At 37.3% G+C, this 9,217-nt stretch overlaps 1 long non-coding RNA gene across 1 annotated transcript in view; it reads left to right on the forward strand.

The window, feature by feature from the left end:
* Window positions 1-1,133, forward strand: part of LOC109831602 — a 6,493-nt gene extending 5,360 nt beyond the window's left edge. Inside the window, exon 2 of the long non-coding RNA XR_002244473.1 lies at window positions 852-1,133. This is a non-coding gene — a long non-coding RNA (uncharacterized LOC109831602). The remainder of the gene's footprint in view (window positions 1-851) is intronic.

Below are 9,217 nucleotides of genomic sequence, written 5' to 3' on the forward strand. Positions count from 1 at the left end.
AAGTAAGATGAGGAGTTTACCTTGTCCTTGTTTTCCAATGTGTTCAAATAGTTCAGTTTATATGGGATATAAACCTTTTGACATTTCTAATGGGAGTAAGGTGGTAATATGAGCGAAAAATTATGTACGTAAATAATACAGCTGGGGGATGAAACATACTGCATCTACAATAGCTTTCCTCCCATTTCTACTCAAATTGGAGGGAAAATGTCAGAACGACAGCATTCAGAGGTGCCACATAGACTTTCCTTATCTAACTATGCTACAACAACTTTACCCATTCTACCACTACAAAAGCAAACAACCAAACGGTCCCTTTGTAGAAAAATTCACAGAGCGGTTGTCAAGATGACATTATTTGACTGACATGACAGCATTACAAGTAATTTGAGGTAACTGTCAATAAACTGCCTGTATAGGCTTTAGTAGTTTGAAGGCTTTCTACCAACAGTCTTCATTATGGGTAAATTTGTTTTTTCGTACCCTTCTAGTCCCAACAATTCTTTGCTTCGTGTTGCTCGCACCTATCAGCACATACATGTGCACATGGAGATATATATGCACATTTTTTTAATTAAAAATGTGTTCTTAAATCAGTTGGCTTTTATGCCCGTTAAGCCTAATATGGCAATTTAGAACGATTTAAAAGATTATTTTGGTCAGTGGTCCTTTTCTTTCTATTTCATCGCTGTGTTTTAGTTGATATTACTCTGCACAAGGACATGGACAATCAAATTTTCATCATTATGTTTTGTTTTATGTTACACATAAGAACATTCACTCTTATGTTTTAGTTTATATTCTCGTTAGCAGGAGATATTTTACTTGCCATCTGATTCTTGTGCCTGCAGGAAAATGCAACTAAACTAATCAGTAAAGAAATCGGGAATGCTGCTCAAGGTGTTCGGCATTTTCTCCCCCATTTTCCCCTCTCATTTCCCATTAGACAAGGGTCTGAAATGTGAGCAGTGGTGAACAATTCCACTTTCGTTTTCTTTCATCAGAAATTGCTGACAGTTGCATTTCTTTCAAAATACGGAGTGATCTTGGGATTGTAAATATTTGATTCTGTTAGCAAGACATCGTTATATATGAAGTAAATTAGTGATTGCATTCCGTATTTCTTTTCCTAACCCTGAGTAAAGGATACTTATCGACCGGGCATGACTTGGTGAGATTTGGCGAAATCAGATGGTAAAATTGTGAGGTTATAGTTGGAGCAAACAATGAGTTTTGCTACAGGCACCCAAAATATGGGACCAATAAGGGGGACAAGTGAGGTGTCCCCCTCCTATTGGATAATGAGTTGGTCATCATTAATGACGGCTAACTCGTTATCCAATAGGAGGGAGACACCTCATTTGTCCCTAATTGGTCCTATATTTTGGGTCCTTGAGGAATTTTTCATTCTGATGTATATACTTCATGATTTTTTGGTAATGTTAATATTTTGTTTGAGTAGGGCCCTGGTATGGCTGCAACCTAACCTCATTCATTCTGCAGTTTGTTTGAAGTTCACTAAATGTTGGTCTTAAAGGCTTATGTTCTAGGGTTTGATGAAAGGATGGGGACCAAAATTGACAGGCAACGGTAACATCTGTTCCCACACATGTTGGTATTTAGTCTCTTGTCCCACCAACAGTCCCTCTAATCTTGACTAGTCCAGTGTGCTTTTAATTTTCTAGTTTTGCATGGTTATTTGCACTTTGGTACCTTAAAGTTTATATCTTTTTTTAATTTAGATACCCTTAAAATATTTATTAGGGTTTTCTTCCCTAAAAACTATCTTCGAGATATGGTCATTCTATAGACTCACCTTTGATGGTCAATTTAGATGTTAACCGTCATTAAAGAAATTTTTTTGTTATAATTAAATCACTTGAGCTTACTTTTCAGTTAAGTATTTTTAGGTGATTGACCCCACCTAACCTCCACTAAGGATAATCTCTACTAGATGGAGTATTTGACAACTAATCATTACAGCAAATCACCTTCGGTGGTCAACTTACGTATAAACCATCATTAAAGTTTTTTTTTAATTTTTTTAACAATCAACCACATGAGCTTACTTTCCAGTTATTTTTTTAACTGATTGTCCTCACCTAACCTCTATTAAGGATCATCTCTACTTTGTAATTGATAAGTAATAATAACAACAAAATTGTGAAAACTTGATTTAAAAGTGGGCCTAGGCGGTTGATTACATCTAAAAATCGTTTAAAGATGGTTTACATGTAAATTAATAATCAAAGATGGTTTCTGTAGAATGACCTTACTTTAAAGGTGGTTTCTGGAAAATAAACATTTTCATTATAAAGGAGAAATTTCACAATATTATTAGGAATTTGTAGCTATTTTGCACAAAAATAATGCAACTTATTTTTTTACTAACCAAAATATCAAAAGCTTTCAACTCAAAAAATAAAAAATAAAAAATAGAAAACTAACCAACTAACTAATATAGAATGCTAAAATCTATACACGGGTTAAATGTCATGAACTGTGGTTTTCCTTCTACAAAATTATTATGCATTTTTTTAGCAAAAAAAAACAAGGGAAAAGTCCATGTTCATTTTATTCATATATAAGATTAGGGACACGAGATAGTGTCCTACAGAAATAATAGTAGAAATATATTCTTTCTCTCAAATTGAAACATGCGACCTTCTCCATAATTACATCAATGAGTTGGAAGTTCCCGTCCTTCTCTTTGGACTGCTCGAGACTGAAATAGTTGGAAGTTCCCGCCCTTCCAATGCTAGCTTGGGAGCCTTTGCAGCTCTGCATGACGATGAGCTTGTCCATTCATTGATAAAGTGAACTGTGGAACACTTTCGACAGTAGGTGTTACATCGTTCCGTTGTCTTCTTCGAACGAGGTCACAACTCCTGGTACGGCTCATAGTCTCTCACATGTTCTTTCTTATGTCAACCTTTCTTCTCCTCATAGAGCCTTTACTACTAATATTGTGTTATCCAGGACCTACAATCGGGGAAGATGATTGGGACGGGAACTGAGAAGGAGGGACTCTACCGACTCAATCTACCACAGAAAGGAACATGCAATGCGGTACACACCGACTCGGACAGTTTATGGCATCAACGACTTGGTCATCCTTCAAATAAAGCATCTTTATTATTTTCATTCCTTTCAAATAAAGCTTGTGATTCAAGCTCCTGTTCTGTTTGTCCTTTAGCCAAACTCACTAGACAACCATTTCCATTAAGTATTACTCGGAGTGTATCCTGCTTTGATTTAATTCACATTGATATTTGGGGAGGTTATCATGTTCCAACTTTTTCTGGTGCACAATATTTTCTAACCATTGTTGATGACTATTCAAGAAGCACTTGGGTGTATTTAATGAAACACAAGTCTGAAGCACGTACTCTCCTCATCCATTTTATTCATTTGGTTGCAACTCAGTTTGGTAAAAATATTAAGGTCGTTAGGAGTGATAATGGTCCGGAGTTTAAGATTCCTCAATTTTATTCTTCTAAAGGCATTATCCATCAAACTAGCTGCGTCAACACACCACAACAAAATGGTGTGGCTGAACGCAAACATCGACACTTGCTAAATGTAGCTAGGGCTCTCCTTTTCCAAGCCAATTTGCCGAAACCCTTTTGGGGGGATGCCATACTCACAGCAGCTTACTTGATTAATCGAACACCAACTCCAATTCTTCAGGGGAAAACACCTTTTGAAAAACTTTTCCATAAGGAACCCAGTTATTATCATTTAAGAGTTTTTGGTTGTCAATGTTTTGTATCAACACATCCAACTCGTCCTAGTAAGTTTGACCCTCGATCAATGGAGTGCATTTTCCTTGGCTATCCACACGGCCAAAAGGGGTATAAAGTTTATAACTTGACAACTAAGAAATCCCTAGTTTCAAGGGATGTGGTTTTCTTTGAAAATGTGTTTCCTTTCAAGAAAGATTCAGAGTCTTTTCCATCACAAAATTCTGATTTGTTTTCTTCTCCAATTCGTTTGGCCCATTATGATAATCCTTCAATTCCAACTCCTACAATTCCTCCTTCGAGTCCCACATATAACTCTCCACCTACAATCCCTCAAAACCCCCAGTCTTCCGCTGAACACCATCTTAATCACTCTTCTTCCAAATCTCTCCCATCTATAGAACATGTACCTTATGATATCACTTTTTCTAATTCTGACACAATCTCCTCCGATCCCATTCAATCATCTCTGCCTACAGAACAATCTTCACCACGACCACGCAAGTCTTCTCGAGCTACAAAACTCCCTACTGCATTGCAGGACTTTCACATTGATGCGGCCCTCCCCTCACGTCTCGTTCCGTCGTCTTCTTCGAACAAGGTCACAACTCCTGGTACGACTCATAGTCTCTCACATGTTCTTTCTTATGTCAAATCAAGTACAATCCCGATGGAACCATTGAACGTTATAAGGCCAGGTTAGTGGCCAAGGGTTACAGCCAAGTAGAAGGCATTGATTATAGGGAAACATTCGCGCCAGTTGCCAAGCTCACTACAGTTCGAGTCTTGCTCAGCCTCGCAGCTCAACAAAATTGGCATCTTCACCAACTGGATGTGAATAATGCGTTTCTCAATGGAGACCTTCATGAAGATGTGTACATGCAACTTCCTCCTGGCTTCGAACGAAAGGGGGAGAATAAGGTCTGTAAGTTACACAAATCATTATACGGCTTGAAGCAAGCCTCTAGGCAATGGTTTTTGAAGCTCTCCTCAGCTCTCAAGTCAGCCGGTTTCAAGCAATCATGGTCCGATTATTCCATGTTCGTCCGAAGCCAGCAAGGTCTCTTTACAACTTTATTGGTTTATGTGGACGATGTAATTCTCGCAGGAAATGACTTAGATGATATTATGAGAACCAAAAATTTTTTATCAAGTCACTTCAAACTGAAGGACATGGGACAGTTGAAATACTTTCTTGGATTGGAAGTAGCGAGGTCCAAGCACGGCATTGCATTAAGCCAAAGAAAGTATGCTTTGGAAATACTTGAAGACACAGGATTCCTTGGTGCAAAGCCTTCACGTTTTCCAGTTGAGCAAAATATAACCCTCACACAAGAAAATGGAAGATTGTTAGAAGACGCATCTCAATATCGAAGGCTTGTTGGACGTCTCATTTATCTTACAATCACAAGGCCGGACCTTGTGTATGCAGTCCATATACTCAGCCAGTTCATGGATAAACCAAGACAACCTCACTTAGATGCAGCTCACAAGGTGTTGAGATATCTCAAACAGACACCAGGTCAGGGTATTTTCCTACCTTCAAAAGGACCATTAGAATTAAGAGCATATTGTGATGCAGATTGGGCGCGCTGCAAAGACACTAGAAGGTCAACAACAGGTTACTGCATCTTCCTCGGACACGCTCCCATTTCATGGAAAACGAAGAAGCAGAGTACGGTCTCACGTTCGAGTGCAGAAGCCGAGTATCGCTCTATGGCCACTACTTCTTGTGAGATAACATGGTTACAATACATTTTAAAGGACTTGAATGTTAAACATTCACAACCAGTCAAGCTGTTCTGCGATAACAAAGCCGCAATACACATAGCATCTAATCCTGTGTTCCACGAAAGAACCAAGCATATAGAAATAGATTGCCATGTTGTAAGAGAGAAAGTGCAAAGAGGATTGATTCAAATAGAGCATATAAGAACCAAGGAGCAACCAGCAGACATTTTCACGAAGCCCCTGAGTTCAAATCAGTTTTCATTGTTGCTGGACAAGTTAGGAGTGATCAATATCCACTCTAACTTGAGGGGGAGTATTGAAGGAAAGAATCTTGACTGATTAGTAATTGATTAGATGACATCCTGTAATTGTTGTCATTGAAACAAGTTACTTAGAATAACTCCTAGATTAGTGGATCGTATTATGGGTAATCATGTATTTGCTGTCTTACCTAAAACTGCTCCTAGATTGGTGGATGATAAACTGTATATATGCTGTAAGACTTGGTATAATAAATATACAGAAAAATAATTATTATCACAAATTTCTTCAGCACCAACAGGCAATTGGAAACGGGGATTGCCAAATAATCTTTTGATTTGCTATCCTTAAGAACCCTCTTTTGGAATGAATGAGATCATATAAGTTATTTGGCCCTCCATATTGTGACCAAAATGGGACTGAAAGAATCTCCATACATTTGAAGTGAACAGACAAATGACGAAGAGGGGGTTTGAATCTTCCAATTCTTTGAGACAGAGGGAAAAGATTAGATCATCCTGCCGCCCTTTCTTACTCAAGTGAACTATTATGCATTTTCTAATAAAAATCATTAAATCACAATGAATGTTAAGTCATTAATTGTCTGAATTTTAACTGTCATAAACTCTCAATTGCTACCCATATAGTTCTCTGATAAAACAACAGCTAGCGACAATAAAAACTATATCCAAATTTTTTTTGTGATTAGCTTCATTAATCATGTTCTTTCATTTTTTTTCCCTTTTAATAACTAGCCATCACATGCAGGAGAATGGATACACATACACAAACATAATTGGACCTGGCAGCAAATGCCTGCCTTAAATATTATTATGAAAAGAAAGGCAGAGCATGCATCTTAATTAGATCAGGTTGTTCTGTGTGAGCACCCCTAAAAAAAGTGAAGACCGTGATACGCGAAGATCAGGTTTTCGTGTTGTTAATCACCTGTGCTCTTGAAAAGGTCCTGTATGCGTTCATTTCTTGCGTCTCGGATGCCAAAAACTTGGAGCTCCACCCCAGGAGCACTACATTTAGATCTCTCATTTTGATTTTGATTGTCATTTCGTGCTTAGCCCGATCACAAATACTATAAGAATCCTATCCTGCTCCGAATAAATCTTGACCATAGATTCCGATCGAATTAATTTGAACCATCTGATTTTGTTAAATCCTCGATTTTTTGACACGCGTCACATACTTTTCCAAGTTGAACGTCACAAATATTTATAGGTAGTTTTGATTGGATTAGATAAGGAGTTGTCCCCGTTTTTAGTTTGGATTGTGAGCCCTTGAGTTCTAATAGTGAATTTAGAAATACTAGATTGTGTGGTGTGAAAATTGATGGAATAGATTCTTCTTGGTAGTAGAAAACTTGGGTTGAAGTTGATTTTTGATTTGGTTTTGAATTGAGGAAATATTGAATTGAAAATATTTTGAAACTAGCGGATTTCAGCACGAGCGCATGCGCTTGATCTGTCCAGCACACGCGCTCAGTGAAACCCCCATAGCAGTTTGGTTTATAAGGTTTGAATGCAAGCGCCCAATCAACGAGCGCATATGCTCAAGTGGGTTTTCCAAAGATGATTTTTCTATTTTGGATTTCTCAAGTTTTCTTTTAGAACTTGGCTGACATGGCATCAAGGTGAGCGCACCTACCCAAACTCCAAAAGCACGTGCTCAGTACAGGGAAACTAGTTCTTTTGATAATGGAAAATTGATCCTTTCAAGCTTGATTTTCACGATTCTTTGGTTTTTATTCATGAATTACGATATCAATTATGCAGTTAAGCTTGTTCTTTCCATTTTAAGATAACGTGGATGATAAAGTAGTTGCTTGGTTATAGTTCCTTATGTATGATTGTTTTATCAAAATCATGATATATCCATATTTATATATATGCAAGTAAAGCTTGTTGTGCTATGTTATCGCATAGTGTTTTATCATATACTTCTGTCATGCTATGCTATGTTATGTCATGACCTTGAATCCAAGGACATTATGCATGTTGGCCCCAGGGGTATGCATGATTAGGTACCATGATATAGTACATACATGATGACGATGATTGCTTATGTTTGGATATTAGGCATATCCTTCACGATACTAAATCAAGAATGTTTTCTTAGTCTAGGATACATTGCGATTGTGAGTGAAGGGTCATGAATCTCCACCACCAAAAATTTAATCAAGTATAAAGCATGATAAACCAAGAAAGAAATTAAGTATCCGCGTGCATCAAGTCATGAATGACTTGCTTTGATCTCTGATGGGCATGTTTCGTTTGTTTTAGAAACCCAGTCGAAGAGGGCACCCACATGATAGATGTTCTCTATGGATTGAGTTATTCAGGCATAGCGAAAATATATCATATATAATGAAGTAATGAAAATGTTCATGTGGGTAACTAGTGAGAGGGAATTTAACATCTTATAGATAATGTGTGGCCTGAGGTTATATTTGAGCACTAGTGCCAGATGAGTCTATGTACATAAACTAAGTAAAGCAAGAATCCAATTAACGTTCCCACACACCAAACACACATTGTCCCTTGAAAGTTTTCCCTAACAAGATTACGTGCAATATAAGAATAGTTAGATGCAAACACTACCCTTGCATCACACTCAAGAATTTAAGGCGCACTTTCGCTGTGATCTCTGTATTGTTGTATATCTGGTTATTTGCTAGCTCTGTTTTGTGATTTAGATTTCGAGATGCATGTTTCTTATTCATGAAAGAAAACAAAGTGATGAAGTTATATAGTCTTTCTTTCATTTATACTAGTTATCCATTCATGATACATGTTATATGTAAAAATCACTTCTTTATTTTATCACTTGCTAGACTACTTTCTGACCGTCCTCGTTTGCACATCAGTGGTGCATCCAGGCATTTCATCCTTGATTTCAAGCACCCCTAAGTCTAGTGATTTTTAGTAGATGGGGTTATCACCAACCAACTAATCTATCTATTTATCCAGTATCTGTTCTAGCTTGCTCGTTACTAGACTTTATTATTCATGTTTACCTTTTTGTTATTATATAGTGGCTCTTATGTACTTAGTTATTTTAGTTGTTATTCCAGACTTGCATGGCTATGCGACCTTGTTATTATGTTCTCTGTGAGGATGACATTGATATCAGAATTGTGATACCCTTTATGTTATTCAGCATTTGCAGAACTTGTTATCTACTTTTGTTTTAGTATCTTTATTTTCGCTAAGTTTTTGTATTGTGTATGCGTTATTTGTTGTGGCTCAGTTTCCCTATGTTTATATTTATGTATGATATTCCGTTCTGGATATGGTGGATGAGATGTAGGCTTAAATAATATACTTTTAGGCGGTGTTTGGCCCAATCATATATGCTGCCTAGCCTGCCCATCAGGTATTTCTGGGAAGCAAGGCATGACAAATACGAATATGGATATGATCGAATAATGTCATGCGAATATGGATATGATCGAATAAAAAACCCCTGAG

Source organism: Asparagus officinalis, chromosome 2 (assembly GCF_001876935.1).
Source record: "Asparagus officinalis chromosome 2, Aspof.V1, whole genome shotgun sequence".
Taxonomy (NCBI): Eukaryota; Viridiplantae; Streptophyta; class Magnoliopsida; order Asparagales; family Asparagaceae; genus Asparagus; species Asparagus officinalis.